This window comes from Centruroides sculpturatus, unplaced genomic scaffold, assembly GCF_000671375.1.
Source record: "Centruroides sculpturatus isolate CEXI.00-Female unplaced genomic scaffold, Cexi_2.0 scaffold798, whole genome shotgun sequence".
In the NCBI taxonomy this organism is placed as follows: Eukaryota; Metazoa; Arthropoda; class Arachnida; order Scorpiones; family Buthidae; genus Centruroides; species Centruroides sculpturatus.
In genome coordinates, this window is record NW_019384974.1 from 358946 (window position 1) to 384744 (window position 25799).

Here is a 25799-nt window from a genome sequence, read left to right on the forward strand (position 1 = left end):
TTCATGTAGCTACTATTTCTTTAATGATGTAATCTTTTTATGTTCTGCACCACACATACAATATTTAACATACCTATTGTGCGCCCCTTTTCTGCTACTGTGGCTCCAGATTATTCCGATTCTTTAGCTTCTACCGACCTACTAATGGAAAAGTTAATAGTAACTCTTTAAGTCAGGATAGATATTTATGTGATAAAAGCATTTCTATTGCTTTCGAAAAGTGTTCGTCACATTCTCCTCTCGGAGTCTCTTGAGTTATTTTTGTGGCTCTCCTTCCTTTCTTATATTAATTATTCTCATGCAAAACTATCCGTTCGTGCTGGCTCAAAACACTTAAATTTCAAACAATCGTCACGTATGATGGTAAAATATTACAGACTCTACATTTTTCGCTAAAGATTACAATATTCATTAAATTCTATACAAGAACTTTAATTACCCCCTAAAGAAACATTTAGGCTAATCGTTTCTAAAACTAAATAAAGGACTAACTGGAAAATTTATCAAAATACATCTGCCCGTTTATTATATATGTAGGTTACGATTTAACCATACAAAATAACAATTGCTAAACAAAAATTCCCTATTAATAAACAATATGTCTACAGGTAATACACGTGAAACCTCAAGGGAAAAAATCCCTAATTTTGATTGATAATTAATGTCCACTGTGAACTTACGGTTGCATAAATGCGCTTTTATAAGCTAAGACTGCATATATTGTTGCATATTTGTACGGGAGATCCAATTGATAAACACCTGTTAATGTTATCGTTATGCAAGAGCGGTAATAATTAGGCAGGAAGATACGAAATTTAAACATATCCGAAATGAATATTCTTATTGAATATGAAGCCAGGTGATGGTCCATCTCCTCAATACATATAAACATGAAAACATTTAAATACAGTAGGACACAAATCAAACATCACTTACAATCGGGGGAAAATATAAATTTGCAGATGTTAGACTCTTTGATCTACTTGCACGAAAAGCAAATTCTATCATCCAAACAACAGATGAATGAAATTAAAGTACTAATATATGTTAATTCTTAAATGTTAATAAGCGTATAACGATGCAAGATACATCCATTGAGTTTTAATGGATATGAGAACCGAAACCCTTTTCCATTCTCAATATTTGTTTACCTTGCAAATTTGCTTAATTTATCAATAAAGATTAGAAAAAGCAAAAACAAAAAGTTCCTGATAAAAAAACAAGAAACTAGAAAAATAAATTATAGAAAATAGAATCACTTCCAGGCCATTAATAACAGATTGCTTGAGCATGTGTGGTCCTAGGGAGGAAAGAAGAAAAGTTATGTGTTAAGTAGACTTTGTAGTAAGCTTCATAGATTATTTTGATCTAAAATTTATACTTGTAATATTAAAGAAAGAAAAAAAAACACTTTTTCTATTGTGGAAGAAAAGTCCTTTATAAAACAATTAGAAATAGCATTAGAATTTCAAAGATTCAATTTTTAAAGTCTTTCTCACATGTGGAAAGACTTCTAAAAATTGAATCTTTTCTGAGGAAAAAAATTTATTGGTTTGTTAATCCTGTTACGAAGATTATTCACTTTAAAATTAATCTTTATGGAAATATTCGATAGAAGTTTTAAACAAAACCTGTGTTATTTATAATGATTGATGATCGCAAAATCGATATTTTCGATGAAGCAATAGAGATAACTGTTGGAAAATTTTAATTTAAACACAAAATATGTTTGTTAAAACTATGTGTACTTAAAGGATATATTATGAAAATGAATTTCTATAGACAGAAATTTAAATAAAGTTTAAGTTGATGCCGAACTTTTATAAATTATTGCTGAGAAAACTTAAATAAATATGAAAATTATGTACTGTACAGTAAGTTTATTTAATTCAGTATTTTTTTTTCATTATTAAATTTAAATATAAATTTAATTTATTTTCATAAGCTGTAAAATATCAATTAAATTTAGTTTTTAAAGGAAATAAATTAAATTTTCATTAAAAATTTAGCATTATTACAGCCAAGATTCGATTTCTTCCAATTAAGAATGCATGTTTTTTATAAGATAATAATGGCTATAAAGCTTTTATAAGAATTTAAAACATAAAAATTCGAATTTCCTTCACTGCTGATAAAAACTTGATATCATTAAAATTTATTTTAGATGAATATTTATTTATTCTCAAATTTACAATTTGCCATTAAAATTATTTTGAATTTTTCATAGTTTATATTTTGCATAATTATTAACTTACTATTGTACAAAATATTTACTTCCCGATTGGAAAAAGTTAAATCATAATTCTGCCACATACACGAGATTTATATAGTTGAGGAGAATTATTGAATTATAAGCCCGTATGAGTTTCATATAAAGGTCATACGTAAACATCCCTCCTCATTGTAGATCGTTTATCTCAAATTCCTACAATAATATTTACGTGATTACTTGTTATATTAACAAGTAATCACGTAAATAGACTTCCTATCTCTATCTCTCGGATCATCACAGATGAATATTTTTTTATGCTTTTATATCTACGGATACAGGCTACTGTAGTAAAAGCAGGATCATGACTGTTACCTACGATCTGACACCCAGTGTCAAGTAGCCCCGGTCAATTAGATACACCAGATCTAGTTTAATGAATACAAGTCTAGGTCTACTAAAGTTAGACCGCTTCACCTGCAAGGGTCATGTGACATGGGGCCCAACTATTTCATCAAATAGTACAGATACATGGTAGCACCCCAGCTGCTCGAATCGAATAGCCTGCTGTTCTCATGTCATGATCTTAGTCGTTTACATTTCAATTGTTTTTACATGTAAATTTTTGCGACACAAATCTCACGATTCTCACGGAATATTGCTCTCGGAAAGAAAGCAGCTGCCTTAAAGAACAGTGCACCTTGTCTCCAGCACCCAACCTTTGATTGGTTCCAACTATTGTGTAGTAGTAACAGATTATAAAAAAAAGAGGAAAAATTCAATTGGAACACAAGACATTTGTAGTTTTTAAACTAACTATTGTCTCTTCTAAGAAGTTTTTATAAGTATTTCAATTTACTTTATTTTTCTAGTATTTAAAACTTTTCGAAGACTTCTGAAATTGATGTAGCCACTCTAATAACCGTTACGAAATTAAGTTAACAATGAAGATTTATATTGAAAAGAATGGGTCCTCGATTTATGACCTTCTCTTCTCTTTAATTTAAAGTCTAAGAAGCAATTTCGGCTTTCTGAAACTTTTATTGAGTCTTGGGATAAGAAAATTGAGTGTAATTACCATTAAAAAATTAACGATTATTAGTTTTAATAAATATTAAGAACTGGGTGATAGGAATTTATACAAGAACAATAAGACCATACAATCAAATCATTTTACTGATATTATTTAAAAGACTTTTGAAAATTAAAGCGTTTAAAATTACGATATCATAACTAAAATTCGCTTCAAAGTTAATTGAACAGAAGATAAGTTATTATAGAGAAGATTAAGAAAGACTTTATGAAATTCTTTAAATACATTCCAAAGACTTCCGAAATTTTGCAAAGAATTCGAAAGTTGCAATAGAGAGTTTAATAATCGCAGAAAGTCTAACTGATGAATGCAGAACTGTACAATAGCTACAGGTCTATAAATAATAGTTTTAAAAATTCTAAAATTTAGAAATACTTTAATATGTTTTAATTCATAATCAATAGAGATTGTGGTGTTACTATTAATATATTCAAATAATTCTGTTTGTGACTCTTAAAGTAGTAAAATATTCGCAAATTTATCGTAAAAATTATATTAACATAAATATACAGACTCTAATTTATCATTTCTTCCAAATACAATCCATTTTTCTAATATTTAATTTTAAATAAGCTACTAAAATTTGAACCTTTAAATTAAAAATTTACCTAAATAATAAAACTGTGTACAGAACTTATTATTTTATTGAAAGATAATCAGTGTTTTAACAATGTTATGTCTCGCCTGCGAGTTTTTATGTAAACTTTGCTAACTTCCTAACATTAATTTTAGTAGGTTCAAACAATAACAACCAAAAAAGAGAAATATCAAATTAGTTAATCATCATTAAACAATAAAAACCTCTTATATTGTATTTTCGTTTCAAACACCTTAGGCCCAAAAATTGCCTTTAGCTTATTTGTTCTTCAATCGATATCTTAGGACATTAGCACAATCTTAAATCATTACATTAAACGAAAGTCATAAATTGAAAAAGCAAACTTTGTAATAGATAAAAAGTTTTATTAATTTTTTACAATTTAAAAGTATAAAAAAAGGCTGTTAATTTTGTAATTATTATCACCTTTAATGGCAAATAATTTTCTAATTTCTGTGATGATCTATCTAATAAAGACGTTTCGGTTGAATCAATAAAAATGTCATTTTCTATTTCACACTTTTAGTTATTTTTATAGCAAAGATAAAAAAATTTATTAAATCATGATTAAAATTAAGCTTTATTCTTAACTTTTATTTACAATGGAACGTATAGTACTGTACATAAAGCGTGTAAAACCGTTAGTAAGAAGATCTAACATCCAATCTCTACACACTCGTGCTTCATGGTTGACAGAACAAAACTTCCCACCAATCATTTTTTCCGTTAAATTATACTCCGACCAATAAGATATATGATAAAATAAGAAATACGTTGTCTGAAACTGTATTGGAAGAACCACTCAGTCTGGCTAATTGATAAGTACGATTTGCACTGGAAGATATAGGAATAATATTCATATAAATATAGGTCTAGAGTAATTATTGTTGCAGGGATATCAGTAATGGTAAGAAGTCTGAATTGTACGGTATTATTAACGCCCTCTAATATACCCACAGCCCGGAATTTAGATGCCTGTAGGTCATTCAGCCAAACCGCTATAAGCAATTCATGAATAGGATTATGAGGAAGTAGAAGCAGCTCTTGACATGATAACATTAGACCTAGTTTGAAATTCAATGAAGAATAAAAACAAATCTTATGCAACAGTCTTACAACTTTAATGATTTCTCTTATCCTATAGATTAGGTGATGCTCAATTCTACTTTCAATATGCAAGTTTAAATTAAGATAGATATTTTTTGACCCTTATCGTGAAACTCGGACGTTATCTAAAGTTCGTACATGGCTCCGTTGCCAAAAGAACTGGTTTTAATGTCTTGCTTTCCGATAGAATAGCAATCAGTGTTAACGATGTACAAACTCTTCAATGTGTCTATTGCCCCAAGCCGCAATTCGATAACGCAAAAATTGAAGCAAGAAAAAAGAGGAACCACTTAGAGGAGCATTTAAGGATTTAATGAAACACGGGGCTTTTTAACTGCCTACAGCAGGAAATATCGATAGGAGAATAACTGATTGGCTCATTCCAAACCTAAGAAAAAAATTAAATTAATAGAAAGCATCGTAAAATTCGCTTGTAAGATATGATAGGCTTTACACACTAAACATTTAAATAGTCCCATAATATCATTAAAATGAATAAGGTTAAAAAGAACAAAAAATGGTAATTGTAACCTGTTCGAATCTTCTCTCTCAACGTGTAGTAAATCTGTAGGTTACACCACCTACATCAATACTTTCTAATTTTATTTAACTATTATATATAATGATATAACAATAATACAAAAATATAATAAAATTATTTAATAATAACTTAAAATTAAATCATAAAGTCAATTTTAATGTAAACAACAGTTTTTATAATATAGATAAAGACTAATAGAAAAAGATAGAATAATAAGGTTTTTCTATGTTGAATTCTCCTAATACTTCATTATCATTCGCTAAACAACTGTTTAACTTCCTGCAATTGCAAATATAGTAGTAGGAACTACCACCCTGTAATTTCTACGTCTCTGCTCAGCAGCATTATATCTATCCGGGTCCAAAAACTAATCGTAATTAACTAAATACATTAAGGTAAATTTTGTAGAAACAGGTGGTGGAGATGCCCGTATGGTCCATTGCTCTTTGGCCACCTGGGCCTCCCGTGTCGCACCCGATGGATATGCGGGTCCTAGTGGCTTGGCCTCTCAACCGGGCACACAAGTTATATTATAGCAAGTTAGCCTTCGTCACGAATGGCAATTCAGGCAATTGGATTCAGGCCTAAGGCCCATTGGCCGGTCGGCAATACCACTTCTTGATTTATACCGAACCTCACTCAACAAGTGTCGGGGGTTCAACAAGTTTCGCCTTGAAGATTTATTTATTGTAGTGAGTTACATCTGCCTTGTTTTTTAACCGGCCGAAGGTGAAACCCTAAAATATTCAACTTTTCTTCTTCCGAACTTCCGTCATATTAATAAGAGAATAGAAAAAGTAGAAGAGCACGCGTTTATTTTAGCTAAACGTCCCTTTAGATGAAAGGAGATAAACCAGATCGAGCAACTAATTTGATAATGGACTTCTTTTCTTAAATTTACTCGAAAATTGATTGATATTATCTCACTTTAAGTGAGACTTTTGCTTTTAAGCTGCTCCTTGCTTTCGGTTTTAGCTGGAGTCGAAAAAGGAGGCGAGAGGCGGGAACAGCACGCGATCCCCCTATAGTGTCAACAGCGAAGATGACGTGGCTGATTGCTGTCTGGGTTTAAATATAGTTTGTTCTTACATTCTCGTCCCCCGTCCTCATTGTTTACTTTCTCCGCTCGCGCTACTACAGAGAGCTAGCCTATTATTGCAGCAGGTTGGGCAAGACTTGACGATGGGCACGTGCCACACTCCATGAAAAATGAAACTGTATCGGTGATCCTTTCTATTTCATTGACTCCAAATGACAACAGCTAGAGGGAATAAATTGAAGGGAGAGAAGAAACATCATTCCCCTTAATGATTAATGGAAGTGGTACCAACTCCTTAATGACGTATTAAAAATCATGCAAATGAAATAATTTGAAAGGGCTACGTTTTATTTCGTAGTTATAAAAATCTAATTTGAGTGCCGGAGTCGTTTTGACCTATTTAAGTTGCATTAATCCTAGATTAATGGCAGTGTATTGATGTCAGAAGCGAGGGGACGTTCTTGGTCTTTCCTCCGATTTGTTCACGATTCATTTCCTGCAACCTTACAAGCGTGTATAAGAGAGAAAGCGGGTCGATCGACTATAATAATGTACGTGTGAGGAAGGTTAGAAAACAATGTTAATTTCTCGCCAACAGTTCCTTTCCAATCCGTCATCGACCTTAGTCTCTGCCGAAATTACAGGGATGAGTTTTATGGATGGCGGTAGAATTATACCGAGTCGATGCTGATCCCACCTTGTCATTAGCGCGACGGATCCCCGAGGCGCTGTCACGCTTACTTGCGAAAATTGGTCCAGTTCCGGTTCGGGAAATTTTAAACTGTGGAAATTCGCACCTCACAAGACCTCCGGGAAAAGATACTGTGAGGGTGTCGAGCCCACGACTCCTTTTTTCAATGAGATATTCCGCTTTATTGGTAACGGCATTTCGTTTGGTACTTCTTGATAATAGGTGGTGAGAGAACGAAGAAATAGAATGATAAATGTTCACTTGTCTGGCAGACGTCCATACTCTCTGCCCTACTCTTGCCTATGGGGATCATTCTCTTACAACTGTGTCATTGAAAAACGCGTTTAAATGAACGTAACGTAAAAGTTGTGACCATAATTGAAATGCCTAAATTGTTATGGATTTAACCCTGCTCGGTTGTTTTCCTCTTTCTCACACTCTCCAGCTCGGCCGATTAATAATAATGCAAAAACTTCCTGATTAAACTGGCTTTGTCAGAAGCCGAGACGAAAATTTTTTTTACCAATTCTATAGGAAAGGAGAGTGCCGAAGTGCGTGACGTCATGACTACCTGTAAATGTAGAAGTGAGAAGACGGTTAGAGATTGGAAAAGTAAGAAACGGAGCATAGTTCAGTACGTGTCTGTGAATAATGGCACAATTAGGTGTTATAGGGCAAACTGGTACCCGCCCTCCCAAATATTGACTTCTGCCACCTGTGTACATAAGGTAGAGCATGATGACTCCAACGGCACAAGGTACCACTCACGACAGACCCGACTGTCACAATTAATAAATCATTACTCGAACACGATATAGGTACGTATCTGGATCTATATTTATTTTTGGATATTCGATCCGATCTCGGGGTTAAAATATCGCAAAGATGCGATAGCGCTTTCAATAAATATGATTTAAATTAGTTCCGAAGGGATCAGTTTGCAGTTCGGAATCCAAAAATTTTGCTACTTCGCGATTAATGCAACTTTATAGTCGGAGCCGGATAGGGGTGAGAGGATTTTGCCAAGAAAGCATTATTTGCGGATGACGCCGCACCGATAATGACATTTTTGATATTCCTGATTATTGTACAAAGTATAGGTCATAGTGACGATTCTAAATCGACCAATAGGCGTGGTTGGTTTTACACCACAAAGAGGGCGTGGTCGAAACAACGTTTAATAAAGTTGAAGATTGCTGAGGACAATATTCCTGTAAATGGAGAAGAAAAAGAATTGCAGAACGGGGGGAAGTTCAAAGATAGCAAAGAAAAAAAATTACCAGCACAAAAATTGAGAGGATAATAGGAGCGATTCGTCAGAATCTTAAATAAAACCGAACCAACAACTAAATTAGGCAAAGAATAAATTATTTATATTCGGTATTCTTAAAAGAAATATGAATATTTATTTTCATTTTATAATCGCCACTTTCATTTTCGGGCTTAACTCGGAATATATAAATCCCTAATTAGATCGCTTCCATGTTTTCTTAGCAGCCTACGTCATATCTGTGTTTTGTCAAGTTCGATAGGAATGGGGGAGTTAAAGAAAATGTTGGTATCAAACTCGTGCGACAACAATTTTGATTGTTTTGGTGTTGTGAAAAATGGAGCTTGGTGTCCTTTTTTCTTTGGAAACGCGAAAGGGGAAGAAGAGAGGAGGGAAAACGAAGTAAAAGTTCACAAACGGGATGGTGTCACGTTCAAAGTTAGTCCTTCGCGACACAAGAAGGCGTAGGGACGTGTCATGTACCAGTTTGACAAGTTTTGAAGTCGCCTGTAGGTGTGGGACAGAACGTTCTGCATGTCGGAATTTTCTCCCCTTCGGTTGAAAATACCATCTGCTGAGTATTGAAAATAAGATTCCTGCAAAACAGTTCTAACATATACATTGAAATGCGAATGTTGGTGATGTATGTCGAATTCTTAAAAAGTACAAAAGTAAAGGGTTAAATATAATCTTTAAAAATTCCAATTATTTTTCTTTATAGATTTGGGTACTTTCTAAAATCTACTCACGAAAATAAACAGAATATTAGCTGAATTTATCTCGCTAATAATTCTATAGAAAACCAGTATTAGCAATGTTTTAAGAATTTAACCGTGAAATAATTCCTTGTAAACGTTGACCTATTCAACTCTTCAAATGCAAATTTATACGTTAAAATGAATTTTATTCGTCATCTTTAAATTCTAAGTAACCTTTTGCACTCTACTTTTTTGGTTTTAAATACAAATTAAGTATTTATAGTTTTATAATTTTTTTTTAATTTACCTTTACAGTTTAGCCAGAAATAATACGTATTGTACTGTATATAATAGTAATTTTATAATAATTATTTTTTTGTAAAAATATAATATTGAAATAGTTTTAAAATTTAAATATAAAGAATTTTAAAAGAAAAATAAAAAATAAGAAAAAAAGTTGTAATGGAAAATATTCAGGAAGCTATAGCGAATTTAGTATAAAACCAGATTGCTGTTGAAACTAAACGTTGGTAATGGACCACCACAAAGATTCTTGTCCTAAAAGTAAAACCATTTAAAAACTACTAAGACAATATATCGTTTATCAGTGGAAAAAAAAAAAAAAAAAAAAAAGGAAAGAAACAAGCGGACATGAAACCTGAAATCCTTCCAAATTATCTTAATGGGAATAAGCCAATTAAACTTTTTGTTAGGAAAGGAATTTAGAATAGCTTCAAAAGGTTAATCATTAGATAACTTACAACTTATTAAAATAATTAAAAAAGTATTTTCTATTCTAAAATATTTTCGACAATAAACTAATATAAAGTTTATTTTTAAATTTTTAACGATTTTTATTTAAATTGTGTTATTTTTCGGGGTTATTTTTTTTCTTTAAGCAGTACCGTTATACGGAAGTAATACAAAATACAAAGAAAAAATTAATTTAATTTGTATACGTCTATTTAAATGTTATCTTTTCTTCTACATTAAATAACAAAATTACGCTATACTAATAGACTATCAAATATGAAATTAGCATAATCATTCAGATTGTAGATAAGTTTCTAAGTTTAGCTTTTTATTCACGGATTTGGATCCTGTGACATTGATGATATCTATATTTAAATCCAAAATCTAATTAGCTGATATTACGCTATTAAAAAGTGTGATATACAAAAATGTTCGTTTAGAAATTTCCGAAGATTTTTAACTTATCATAAAAGATGTTAAAGCATTTTTTAAAAAATTTATTCATCTCATTAAAATAAAAATAAATCTTAAAATTTTGTTATAACACTTGGCTTATAAAGTCTATAACACTGAAAACAAAACTAAATATTATAAATATATTTAGTTTTGTTTTCAGGAATTATTTTTAATATAAAAATTTATTATTTATTAATGTGCAGAAAAAAAACTATATAATAATTCTCTTATTAAAGAATTTAAAAAAATAAAGTTATCTTAAGCTTATAAAATTTAATTTTTTGATTTCACTTCTGAAAATTTCAAGGTTTAAATTTTAGATTTAATCTAAAATTTATAAAGTTTTTTAACCTTGAAATATAAAATACAAGCTTTCTTACTGTTCTTATACGGTAAATAGAATAAACTGCTTTGTTAAATTTTTTTATTATTAAGATTTTAAAGATAACTAAAATTATAAGGAAAATTTAATATCTTTAGTTGATGATTTCATGTTATAGAATATTGGCTACAATTGGCTAAATTAAATGTAGATATGAACAAATGCCAACTTCATAAACCAAATTTTTTCATTTTCAGTTTATAAATGAGTCTACTTCCGTCTAGTAATTGCAAATATCATTAAACACTTAAAATATTATCATCACGTAACTCTTATTGGCATCATTGAGACATCAACATGACATGCAATTTTTTTCTGATGACAAAGCCAAATTTATCTTCTTAGTTACATTCTTGTCTCATAAAGGATGGATGATGTTTCGTTAAAAATAGGTTATGTAATTAATTTACGATTTATTAGCTTTAAAATATTTATTATAAAACAATTTGAATAGCCTACTCAAGATAGACTTAACGTTTTATTGTATCTTATATTTGTCCAGTACTTGTGTGTGGTCTTCTACAAAATGTTTCCTTCAATTTCTTTTAGAAATCTTTGTAAAGTAAATTTTTTAATAGCCTTATTAATCTCTTGTATAAATATAGATTGTATACTTCAATTTAAAATATTAAACATTTAAGTTGAAAAGAATCTTACGTTTTTCATGAAGAAAAATATAAGTAACTTTAAGATAAATTAAAATTCTGTTTTGTAACATATTTATAAAGCGAGATGAAAAACTATTTTATCAGAAAAAATATTTTTTTTATGATTAATTTCATGTGTAATGGATAATATAGTTTTTATCTATTCAAATTTTCAATATTTGGGCTGCAAAAATATATTCTGAGCTAAAAGTCTTCCTTCTTTCTTATCACAATTAATCACAATTTAGATAGCTCTACTAGGTTAAGTAATTAATATTTTTTAATAATTAAATATTAAACATAACCTGTACTATTTATAAAATTAAGTTTGCATAATCACATCAATATGTGTGGCCCTATTAACTGTATAAGATTGCCTAACTAGATTTCAAACCATAATTTTTTACTAATAAAAAATTAATAAAATGCTAAATCAAAATTTAAATGCATATTTCTTTCTTTTGCCTTCATATTAAATAATTTAACGATAGTTGAATCGGAAAATATTTTCTGTCTTTGGCATGATTTTTCTAAAAATTTTATCTAAAGATTAAAGTTTGTAGTTTGTCATGATTTAGCAACATTCTGCACTTAAATCTTTTTATCTTACACAGATTTATGAACCTGTCAGTAAACTACATTATGTCTAGTTTAATATGTATATACTAAAGTTAAATTACAGCTAACGTGGCCGAGTTAAAATATATTTGACCAGGAACAGACCTAAGAAAGATGCTTATGTTAGCTTTGTATATTTTTATAATTTAAAGCCGATTTATCAAGATATAGTACTGACCATAGCCTTAAATCTAATTATATGTTTATCTATAGATCTTGCTCAACTTTAAAGCAAAAATCCATATTTTTATTCGGAATAATCATAAAATTTTCCGTATACGTTATTTATATTATTGAATAGCAGAGCAGTTGGCATGGAACCGATTCTACTATTAGCAATAAGACGTACTGTACAGAGCGTGTCTATCATGATGTAAATATGCAAATATGGAGTTTTAAAATACTTTTAGAATCTATATACTAGTTTATATGGCTTCATGATAAAATAATCAGAGCAGAATGTTCGTTTAATTCTGTTGTACCGCTTACCGTACACACTATAGACAGGCTAACATGAATAATTGATAGGAACACTTTATCTAGTCAAATTATAATAGATCAGTTATGCAAAATATTAGCATGAAGGAAGCAAATATATACGAAATGTATCGTTTAAAAGTATTGGAAAATAACACATAAATTTCCTATATGCCATTTAAAGGATGTTTGATGGGAAATATATGATAAATATCATATAACATATGTCATTTCACAAGTTCAATAACTATTGGATCATTGGTATGACGTCAAAATTGAAATTATCCAATAAATTTCCATGTCAATATTTTCAAAAAATTGAAAATGTCGGAGCAAACTTATTCGACATTTTTCTAACTTAGCCTAAAGTTAATAAGATTATAAAAATAGATAAAAGCGACGATAGATGGCCAGATACGGATCTAAGAAAAAAAATGTATTTGGCCCGGGAGAGCATTCTGTTGTGGTTTTCGTTGCCCGAAACGAAAATACTACAACCCGGTTCTGATATTACCATATTCATAACGCGTATAGGGAAGATGTAGCACCTGCCTTCCTTTATAGATATTAATATTACTATATATATACATATATATATTTATGCATATACAGCAAGCGGTATTCATTAAACACAGTTAGGACAAATTTGAGTCCCCCTTTTTCTCCGTTAGAACCGGTCGGTCGGTGAAGGTCAGGGACGAACTAAAATTTCTCCCAATAGCCCGTTAATTGTTAGTGTGTTGTTTGGGGCGAGTCGAGTGTGTCGTTGCAATGCTGCGATCACCGCAGGCACACCTAAACACTGACCGTGTGATCAGACTTCTAATAGATCTCCAGTTTGTCCTCGATAGCTTCGTGAAATCGTGACATCGTGACTAGTTCACTTAATAATATCACCATCCCAATACGAAACTTCTTTGGTTCGGAATCGACTGGTAAGTAACATATTTGTTCCTTTAGCGGTACCGATAATTGATCACACCGGATGTAGCTAACGTCAATGGTAATATTATATCCATACAAAATTACATCTATGAAAAGCATACTTTCTATATTCGTACGTTTCTTACGTATGCTTCCCTCAGAAATAACGTTATTAATTCGAACAAATTAAGATACGTATTGAAAATAACGGACAATTTGGAAGATTTTGATGATAAAATTGGGATATATTAAATAAGCTGAAATTAGTAGACTTAAGATGACTTAATTATTAGAAAATTTTCTTTCGGAATAAGTGTGGAGATTAATTATATGCTTATATGTTTATCCTTATTCTTAAAATTATAGTTCTATAGAGCCAAAGGCCATCATACTCATTAGATCTGTTGACCTATTAAATTTCATTATTTTGTTTTTGTTTAGAATTAATTTCTTGTTTGACGAAAACATTTTTCTTTGATATACGATTATTTGTATTTTTATATATGAAATTTAAGTAGGATATATTTTTAAATAATGCTTAGATTATGTTTAAAATGGCATATATGTTACGTACGGTACTATTAATCATTTTATCACGTAGCCAAATCTTTGTTTTAGGTTAAAGAAAAGAGCAGATTATATGTTATAAAAATATAATGCTATGAATTTTCTAGTAAAACGTTATTATATTTAAGATAAATATTACATAATACTAGATTATAATTTGAAATTATATTAAACTATATATTTATTTTAGTGCTCACAGTTTGANATAATACGTATTGTACTGTATATAATAGTAATTTTATAATAATTATTTTTTTGTAAAAATATAATATTGAAATAGTTTTAAAATTTAAATATAAATTTAATTTATTTTCATAAGCTGTAAAATATCAATTAAATTTAGTTTTTAAAGGAAATAAATTAAATTTTCATTAAAAATTTAGCATTATTACAGCCAAGATTCGATTTCTTCCAATTAAGAATGCATGTTTTTTATAAGATAATAATGGCTATAAAGCTTTTATAAGAATTTAAAACATAAAAATTCGAATTTCCTTCACTGCTGATAAAAACTTGATATCATTAAAATTTATTTTAGATGAATATTTATTTATTCTCAAATTTACAATTTGCCATTAAAATTATTTTGAATTTTTCATAGTTTATATTTTGCATAATTATTAACTTACTATTGTACAAAATATTTACTTCCCGATTGGAAAAAGTTAAATCATAATTCTGCCACATACACGAGATTTATATAGTTGAGGAGAATTATTGAATTATAAGCCCGTATGAGTTTCATATAAAGGTCATACGTAAACATCCCTCCTCATTGTAGATCGTTTATCTCAAATTCCTACAATAATATTTACGTGATTACTTGTTATATTAACAAGTAATCACGTAAATAGACTTCCTATCTCTATCTCTCGGATCATCACAGATGAATATTTTTTTATGCTTTTATATCTACGGATACAGGCTACTGTAGTAAAAGCAGGATCATGACTGTTACCTACGATCTGACACCCAGTGTCAAGTAGCCCCGGTCAATTAGATACACCAGATCTAGTTTAATGAATACAAGTCTAGGTCTACTAAAGTTAGACCGCTTCACCTGCAAGGGTCATGTGACATGGGGCCCAACTATTTCATCAAATAGTACAGATACATGGTAGCACCCCAGCTGCTCGAATCGAATAGCCTGCTGTTCTCATGTCATGATCTTAGTCGTTTACATTTCAATTGTTTTTACATGTAAATTTTTGCGACACAAATCTCACGATTCTCACGGAATATTGCTCTCGGAAAGAAAGCAGCTGCCTTAAAGAACAGTGCACCTTGTCTCCAGCACCCAACCTTTGATTGGTTCCAACTATTGTGTAGTAGTAACAGATTATAAAAAAAAGAGGAAAAATTCAATTGGAACACAAGACATTTGTAGTTTTTAAACTAACTATTGTCTCTTCTAAGAAGTTTTTATAAGTATTTCAATTTACTTTATTTTTCTAGTATTTAAAACTTTTCGAAGACTTCTGAAATTGATGTAGCCACTCTAATAACCGTTACGAAATTAAGTTAACAATGAAGATTTATATTGAAAAGAATGGGTCCTCGATTTATGACCTTCTCTTCTCTTTAATTTAAAGTCTAAGAAGCAATTTCGGCTTTCTGAAACTTTTATTGAGTCTTGGGATAAGAAAATTGAGTGTAATTACCATTAAAAAATTAACGATTATTAGTTTTAATAAATATTAAGAACTGGGTGATAGGAATTTATACAAGAACAATAAGACCATACAATCAAATCATTTTACTGATATTATTTAAAAGACTTTTGAAAATTAAAGCGTTTAAAATTACGATATCATAACTAAAATTCGCTTCAAAGTTAATTGAACAGAAGATAAGTTATTATAGAGAAGATTAAGAAAGACTTTATGAAATTCTTTAAATACATTCCAAAGACTTCCGAAATTTTGCAAAGAATTCGAAAGTTGCAATAGAGAGTTTAATAATCGCAGAAAGTCTAACTGATGAATGCAGAACTGTACAATAGCTACAGGTCTATAAATAATAGTTTTTAAAATTCTAAAATTTAGAAATACTTTAATATGTTTTAATTCATAATCAATAGAGATTGTGGTGTTACTATTAATATATTCAAATAATTCTGTTTGTGACTCTTAAAGTAGTAAAATATTCGCAAATTTATCGTAAAAATTATATTAACATAAATATACAGACTCTAATTTATCATTTCTTCCAAATACAATCCATTTTTCTAATATTTAATTTTAAATAAGCTACTAAAATTTGAACCTTTAAATTAAAAATTTACCTAAATAATAAAACTGTGTACAGAACTTATTATTTTATTGAAAGATAATCAGTGTTTTAACAATGTTATGTCTCGCCTGCGAGTTTTTATGTAAACTTTGCTAACTTCCTAACATTAATTTTAGTAGGTTCAAACAATAACAACCAAAAAAGAGAAATATCAAATTAGTTAATCATCATTAAACAATAAAAACCTCTTATATTGTATTTTCGTTTCAAACACCTTAGGCCCAAAAATTGCCTTTAGCTTATTTGTTCTTCAATCGATATCTTAGGACATTAGCACAATCTTAAATCATTACATTAAACGAAAGTCATAAATTGAAAAAGCAAACTTTGTAATAGATAAAAAGTTTTATTAATTTTTTACAATTTAAAAGTATAAAAAAAGGCTGTTAATTTTGTAATTATTATCACCTTTAATGGCAAATAATTTTCTAATTTCTGTGATGATCTATCTAATAAAGACGTTTCGGTTGAATCAATAAAAATGTCATTTTCTATTTCACACTTTTAGTTATTTTTATAGCAAAGATAAAAAAATTTATTAAATCATGATTAAAATTAAGCTTTATTCTTAACTTTTATTTACAATGGAACGTATAGTACTGTACATAAAGCGTGTAAAACCGTTAGTAAGAAGATCTAACATCCAATCTCTACACACTCGTGCTTCATGGTTGACAGAACAAAACTTCCCACCAATCATTTTTTCCGTTAAATTATACTCCGACCAATAAGATATATGATAAAATAAGAAATACGTTGTCTGAAACTGTATTGGAAGAACCACTCAGTCTGGCTAATTGATAAGTACGATTTGCACTGGAAGATATAGGAATAATATTCATATAAATATAGGTCTAGAGTAATTATTGTTGCAGGGATATCAGTAATGGTAAGAAGTCTGAATTGTACGGTATTATTAACGCCCTCTAATATACCCACAGCCCGGAATTTAGATGCCTGTAGGTCATTCAGCCAAACCGCTATAAGCAATTCATGAATAGGATTATGAGGAAGTAGAAGCAGCTCTTGACATGATAACATTAGACCTAGTTTGAAATTCAATGAAGAATAAAAACAAATCTTATGCAACAGTCTTACAACTTTAATGATTTCTCTTATCCTATAGATTAGGTGATGCTCAATTCTACTTTCAATATGCAAGTTTAAATTAAGATAGATATTTTTTGACCCTTATCGTGAAACTCGGACGTTATCTAAAGTTCGTACATGGCTCCGTTGCCAAAAGAACTGGTTTTAATGTCTTGCTTTCCGATAGAATAGCAATCAGTGTTAACGATGTACAAACTCTTCAATGTGTCTATTGCCCCAAGCCGCAATTCGATAACGCAAAAATTGAAGCAAGAAAAAAGAGGAACCACTTAGAGGAGCATTTAAGGATTTAATGAAACACGGGGCTTTTTAACTGCCTACAGCAGGAAATATCGATAGGAGAATAACTGATTGGCTCATTCCAAACCTAAGAAAAAAATTAAATTAATAGAAAGCGTCGTAAAATTCGCTTGTAAGATATGATAGGCTTTACACACTAAACATTTAAATAGTCCCATAATATCATTAAAATGAATAAGGTTAAAAAGAACAAAAAATGGTAATTGTAACCTGTTCGAATCTTCTCTCTCAACGTGTAGTAAATCTGTAGGTTACACCACCTACGTCTATACTTTCTAATTTTATTTAACTATTATATATAATGATATAACAATAATACAAAAATATAATAAAATTATTTAATAATAACTTAAAATTAAATCATAAAGTCAATTTTAATGTAAACAACAGTTTTTATAATATAGATAAAGACTAATAGAAAAAGATAGAATAATAAGGTTTTTCTACGTTGAATTCTCCTAATACTTCATTATCATTCGCTAAACAACTGTTTAACTTCCTGCAATTGCAAATATAGTAGTAGGAACTACCACCCTGTAATTTCTACGTCTCTGCTCAGCAGCATTATATCTATCCGGGTCCAAAAACTAATCGTAATTAACTAAATACATTAAGGTAAATTTTGTAGAAACAGGTGGTGGAGATGCCCGTATGGTCCATTGCTCTTTGGCCACCTGGGCCTCCCGTGTCGCACCCGATGGATATGCGGGTCCTAGTGGCTTGGCCTCTCAACCGGGCACACAAGTTATATTATAGCAAGTTAGCCTTCGTCACGAATGGCAATTCAGGCAATTGGATTCAGGCCTAAGGCCCATTGGCCGGTCGGCAATACCACTTCTTGATTTATACCGAACCTCACTCAACAAGTGTCGGGGGTTCAACAAGTTTCGCCTTGAAGATTTATTTATTGTAGTGAGTTACATCTGCCTTGTTTTTTAACCGGCCGAAGGTGAAACCCTAAAATATTCAACTTTTCTTCTTCCGAACTTCCGTCATATTAATAAGAGAATAGAAAAAGTAGAAGAGCACGCGTTTATTTTAGCTAAACGTCCCTTTAGATGAAAGGAGATAAACCAGATCGAGCAACTAATTTGATAATGGACTTCTTTTCTTAAATTTACTCGAAAATTGATTGATATTATCTCACTTTAAGTGAGACTTTTGCTTTTAAGCTGCTCCTTGCTTTCGGTTTTAGCTGGAGTCGAAAAAGGAGGCGAGAGGCGGGAACAGCACGCGATCCCCCTATAGTGTCAACAGCGAAGATGACGTGGCTGATTGCTGTCTGGGTTTAAATATAGTTTGTTCTTACATTCTCGTCCCCCGTCCTCATTGTTTACTTTCTCCGCTCGCGCTACTACAGAGAGCTAGCCTATTATTGCAGCAGGTTGGGCAAGACTTGACGATGGGCACGTGCCACACTCCATGAAAAATGAAACTGTATCGGTGATCCTTTCTATTTCATTGACTCCAAATGACAACAGCTAGAGGGAATAAATTGAAGGGAGAGAAGAAACATCATTCCCCTTAATGATTAATGGAAGTGGTACCAACTCCTTAATGACGTATTAAAAATCATGCAAATGAAATAATTTGAAAGGGCTACGTTTTATTTCGTAGTTATAAAAATCTAATTTGAGTGCCGGAGTCGTTTTGACCTATTTAAGTTGCATTAATCCTAGATTAATGGCAGTGTATTGATGTCAGAAGCGAGGGGACGTTCTTGGTCTTTCCTCCGATTTGTTCACGATTCATTTCCTGCAACCTTACAAGCGTGTATAAGAGAGAAAGCGGGTCGATCGACTATAATAATGTACGTGTGAGGAAGGTTAGAAAACAATGTTAATTTCTCGCCAACAGTTCCTTTCCAATCCGTCATCGACCTTAGTCTCTGCCGAAATTACAGGGATGAGTTTTATGGATGGCGGTAGAATTATACCGAGTCGATGCTGATCCCACCTTGTCATTAGCGCGACGGATCCCCGAGGCGCTGTCACGCTTACTTGCGAAAATTGGTCCAGTTCCGGTTCGGGAAATTTTAAACTGTGGAAATTCGCACCTCACAAGACCTCCGGGAAAAGATACTGTGAGGGTGTCGAGCCCACGACTCCTTTTTTCAATGAGATATTCCGCTTTATTGGTAACGGCATTTCGTTTGGTACTTCTTGATAATAGGTGGTGAGAGAACGAAGAAATAGAATGATAAATGTTCACTTGTCTGGCAGACGTCCATACTCTCTGCCCTACTCTTGCCTATGGGGATCATTCTCTTACAACTGTGTCATTGAAAAACGCGTTTAAATGAACGTAACGTAAAAGTTGTGACCATAATTGAAATGCCTAAATTGTTATGGATTTAACCCTGCTCGGTTGTTTTCCTCTTTCTCACACTCTCCAGCTCGGCCGATTAATAATAATGCAAAAACTTCCTGATTAAACTGGCTTTGTCAGAAGCCGAGACGAAAATTTTTTTTACCAATTCTATAGGAAAGGAGAGTGCCGAAGTGCGTGACGTCATGACTACCTGTAAATGTAGAAGTGAGAAGACGGTTAGAGATTGGAAAAGTAAGAAACGGAGCATAGTTCAGTACGTGTCTGTGAATAATGGCACAATTAGGTGTTATAGGGCAAACTGGTACCCGCCCTCCCAAATATTGACTTCTGCCACCTGTGTACATAAGGTAGAGCATGATGACTCCAACGGCACAAGGTACCACTCACGACAGACCCGACTGTCACAATTAATAAATCATTACTCGAACACGATATAGGTACGTATCTGGATCTATATTTATTTTTGGATATTCGATCCGATCTCGGGGTTAAAATATCGCAAAGATGCGATAGCGCTTTCAATAAATATGATTTAAATTAGTTCCGAAGGGATCAGTTTGCAGTTCGGAATCCAAAAATTTTGCTACTTCGCGATTAATGCAACTTTATAGTCGGAGCCGGATAGGGGTGAGAGGATTTTGCCAAGAAAGCATTATTTGCGGATGACGCCGCACCGATAATGACATTTTTGATATTCCTGATTATTGTACAAAGTATAGGTCATAGTGACGATTCTAAATCGACCAATAGGCGTGGTTGGTTTTACACCACAAAGAGGGCGTGGTCGAAACAACGTTTAATAAAGTTGAAGATTGCTGAGGACAATATTCCTGTAAATGGAGAAGAAAAAGAATTGCAGAACGGGGGGAAGTTCAAAGATAGCAAAGAAAAAAAATTACCAGCACAAAAATTGAGAGGATAATAGGAGCGATTCGTCAGAATCTTAAATAAAACCGAACCAACAACTAAATTAGGCAAAGAATAAATTATTTATATTCGGTATTCTTAAAAGAAATATGAATATTTATTTTCATTTTATAATCGCCACTTTCATTTTCGGGCTTAACTCGGAATATATAAATCCCTAATTAGATCGCTTCCATGTTTTCTTAGCAGCCTACGTCATATCTGTGTTTTGTCAAGTTCGATAGGAATGGGGGAGTTAAAGAAAATGTTGGTATCAAACTCGTGCGACAACAATTTTGATTGTTTTGGTGTTGTGAAAAATGGAGCTTGGTGTCCTTTTTTCTTTGGAAACGCGAAAGGGGAAGAAGAGAGGAGGGAAAACGAAGTAAAAGTTCACAAACGGGATGGTGTCACGTTCAAAGTTAGTCCTTCGCGACACAAGAAGGCGTAGGGACGTGTCATGTACCAGTTTGACAAGTTTTGAAGTCGCCTGTAGGTGTGGGACAGAACGTTCTGCATGTCGGAATTTTCTCCCCTTCGGTTGAAAATACCATCTGCTGAGTATTGAAAATAAGATTCCTGCAAAACAGTTCTAACATATACATTGAAATGCGAATGTTGGTGATGTATGTCGAATTCTTAAAAAGTACTAAAGTAAAGGGTTAAATATAATCTTTAAAAATTCCAATTATTTTTCTTTATAGATTTGGGTACTTTCTAAAATCTACTCACGAAAATAAACAGAATATTAGCTGAATTTATCTCGCTAATAATTCTATAGAAAACCAGTATTAGCAATGTTTTAAGAATTTAACCGTGAAATAATTCCTTGTAAACGTTGACCTATTCAACTCTTCAAATGCAAATTTATACGTTAAAATGAATTTTATTCGTCATCTTTAAATTCTAAGTAACCTTTTGCACTCTACTTTTTTGGTTTTAAATACAAATTAAGTATTTATAGTTTTATAATTTTTTTTTAAATTTACCTTTACAGTTTAGCCAGAAATAATACGTATTGTACTGTATATAATAGTAATTTTATAATAATTATTTTTTTGTAAAAATATAATATTGAAATAGTTTTAAAATTTAAATATAAAGAATTTTAAAAGAAAAATAAAAAATAAGAAAAAAAGTTGTAATGGAAAATATTCAGGAAGCTATAGCGAATTTAGTATAAAACCAGATTGCTGTTGAAACTAAACGTTGGTAATGGACCACCACAAAGATTCTTGTCCTAAAAGTAAAACCATTTAAAAACTACTAAGACAATATATCGTTTATCAGTGGAAAAAAATAAAAAAAAAAAAAGGAAAGAAACAAGCGGACATGAAACCTGAAATCCTTCCAAATTATCTTAATGGGAATAAGCCAATTAAACTTTTTGTTAGGAAAGGAATTTAGAATAGCTTCAAAAGGTTAATCATTAGATAACTTACAACTTATTAAAATAATTAAAAAAGTATTTTCTATTCTAAAATATTTTCGACAATAAACTAATATAAAGTTTATTTTTAAATTTTTAACGATTTTTATTTAAATTGTGTTATTTTTCGGGGTTATTTTTTTTCTTTAAGCAGTACCGTTATACGGAAGTAATACAAAATACAAAGAAAAAATTAATTTAATTTGTATACGTCTATTTAAATGTTATCTTTTCTTCTACATTAAATAACAAAATTACGCTATACTAATAGACTATCAAATATGAAATTAGCATAATCATTCAGATTGTAGATAAGTTTCTAAGTTTAGCTTTTTATTCACGGATTTGGATCCTGTGACATTGATGATATCTATATTTAAATCCAAAATCTAATTAGCTGATATTACGCTATTAAAAAGTGTGATATACAAAAATGTTCGTTTAGAAATTTCCGAAGATTTTTAACTTATCATAAAAGATGTTAAAGCATTTTTTAAAAAATTTATTCATCTCATTAAAATAAAAATAAATCTTAAAATTTTGTTATAACACTTGGCTTATAAAGTCTATAACACTGAAAACAAAACTAAATATTATAAATATATTTAGTTTTGTTTTCAGGAATTATTTTTAATATAAAAATTTATTATTTATTAATGTGCAGAAAAAAAACTATATAATAATTCTCTTATTAAAGAATTTAAAAAAATAAAGTTATCTTAAGCTTATAAAATTTAATTTTTTGATTTCACTTCTGAAAATTTCAAGGTTTAAATTTTAGATTTAATCTAAAATTTATAAAGTTTTTTAACCTTGAAATATAAAATACAAGCTTTCTTACTGTTCTTATACGGTAAATAGAATAAACTGCTTTGTTAAATTTTTTTATTATTAAGATTTTAAAGATAACTAAAATTATAAGGAAAATTTAATATCTTTAGTTGATGATTTCATGTTATAGAATATTGGCTACAATTGGCTAAATTAAATGTAGATATGAACAAATGCCAACTTCATAAACCAAATTTTTTCATTTTCAGTTTATAAATGAGTCTACTTCCGTCTAGTAATTGCAAATATCATTAAACACTTAAAATATTATCATCACGTAACTCTTATTGGCATCATTGAGACATCAACATGACATGCAATTTTTTTCTGATGACAAAGCCAAATTTATCTTCTTAGTTACATTCTTGTCTCATAAAGGATGGATGATGTTTCGTTAAAAATAGGTTATGTAATTAATTTACGATTTATTAGCTTTAAAATATTTATTATAAAACAATTTGAATAGCCTACTCAAGATAGACTTAACGTTTTATTGTATCTTATATTTGTCCAGTACTTGTGTGTGGTCTTCTACAAAATGTTTCCTTCAATTTCTTTTAGAAATCTTTGTAAAGTAAATTTTTTAATAGCCTTATTAATCTCTTGTATAAATATAGATTGTATACTTCAATTTAAAATATTAAACATTTAAGTTGAAAAGAATCTTACGTTTTTCATGAAGAAAAATATAAGTAACTTTAAGATAAATTAAAATTCTGTTTTGTAACATATTTATAAAGCGAGATGAAAAACTATTTTATCAGAAAAAATATTTTTTTTATGATTAATTTCATGTGTAATGGATAATATAGTTTTTATCTATTCAAATTTTCAATATTTGGGCTACAAAAATATATTCTGAGCTAAAAGTCTTCCTTCTTTCTTATCACAATTAATCACAATTTAGATAGCTCTACTAGGTTAAGTAATTAATATTTTTTAATAATTAAATATTAAACATAACCTGTACTATTTATAAAATTAAGTTTGCATAATCACATCAATATGTGTGGCCCTATTAACTGTATAAGATTGCCTAACTAGATTTCAAACCATAATTTTTTACTAATAAAAAATTAATAAAATGCTAAATCAAAATTTAAATGCATATTTCTTTCTTTTGCCTTCATATTAAATAATTTAACGATAGTTGAATCGGAAAATATTTTCTGTCTTTGGCATGATTTTTCTAAAAATTTTATCTAAAGATTAAAGTTTGTAGTTTGTCATGATTTAGCAACATTCTGCACTTAAATCTTTTTATCTTACACAGATTTATGAACCTGTCAGTAAACTACATTATGTCTAGTTTAATATGTATATACTAAAGTTAAATTACAGCTAACGTGGCCGAGTTAAAATATATTTGACCAGGAACAGACCTAAGAAAGATGCTTATGTTAGCTTTGTATATTTTTATAATTTAAAGCCGATTTATAAAGATATAGTACTGACCATAGCCTTAAATCTAATTATATGTTTATCTATAGATCTTGCTCAACTTTAAAGCAAAAATCCATATTTTTATTCGGAATAATCATAAAATTTTCCGTATACGTTATTTATATTATTGAATAGCAGAGCAGTTGGCATGGAACCGATTCTACTATTAGCAATAAGACGTACTGTACAGAGCGTGTCTATCATGATGTAAATATGCAAATATGGAGTTTTAAAATACTTTTAGAATCTATATACTAGTTTATATGGCTTCATGATAAAATAATCAGAGCAGAATGTTCGCTTAATTCTGTTGTACCGCTTACCGTACACACTATAGACAGGCTAACATGAATAATTGATAGGAACACTTTATCTAGTCAAATTATAATAGATCAGTTATGCAAAATATTAGCATGAAGGAAGCAAATATATACGAAATGTATCGTTTAAAAGTATTGGAAAATAACACATAAATTTCCTATATGCCATTTAAAGGATGTTTGATGGGAAATATATGATAAATATCATATAACATATGTCATTTCACAAGTTCAATAACTATTGGATCATTGGTATGACGTCAAAATTGAAATTATCCAATAAATTTCCATGTCAATATTTTCAAAAAATTGAAAATGTCGGAGCAAACTTATTCGACATTTTTCTAACTTAGCCTAAAGTTAATAAGATTATAAAAATAGATAAAAGCGACGATAGATGGCCAGATACGGATCTAAGAAAAAAAATGTATTTGGCCCGGGAGAGCATTCTGTTGTGGTTTTCGTTGCCCGAAACGAAAATACTACAACCCGGTTCTGATATTACCATATTCATAACGCGTATAGGGAAGATGTAGCACCTGCCTTCCTTTATAGATATTAATATTACTATATATATACATATATATATTTATGCATATACAGCAAGCGGTATTCATTAAACACAGTTAGGACAAATTTGAGTCCCCCTTTTTCTCCGTTAGAACCGGTCGGTCGGTGAAGGTCAGGGACGAACTAAAATTTCTCCCAATAGCCCGTTAATTGTTAGTGTGTTGTTTGAGGCGAGTCGAGTGTGTCGTTGCAATGCT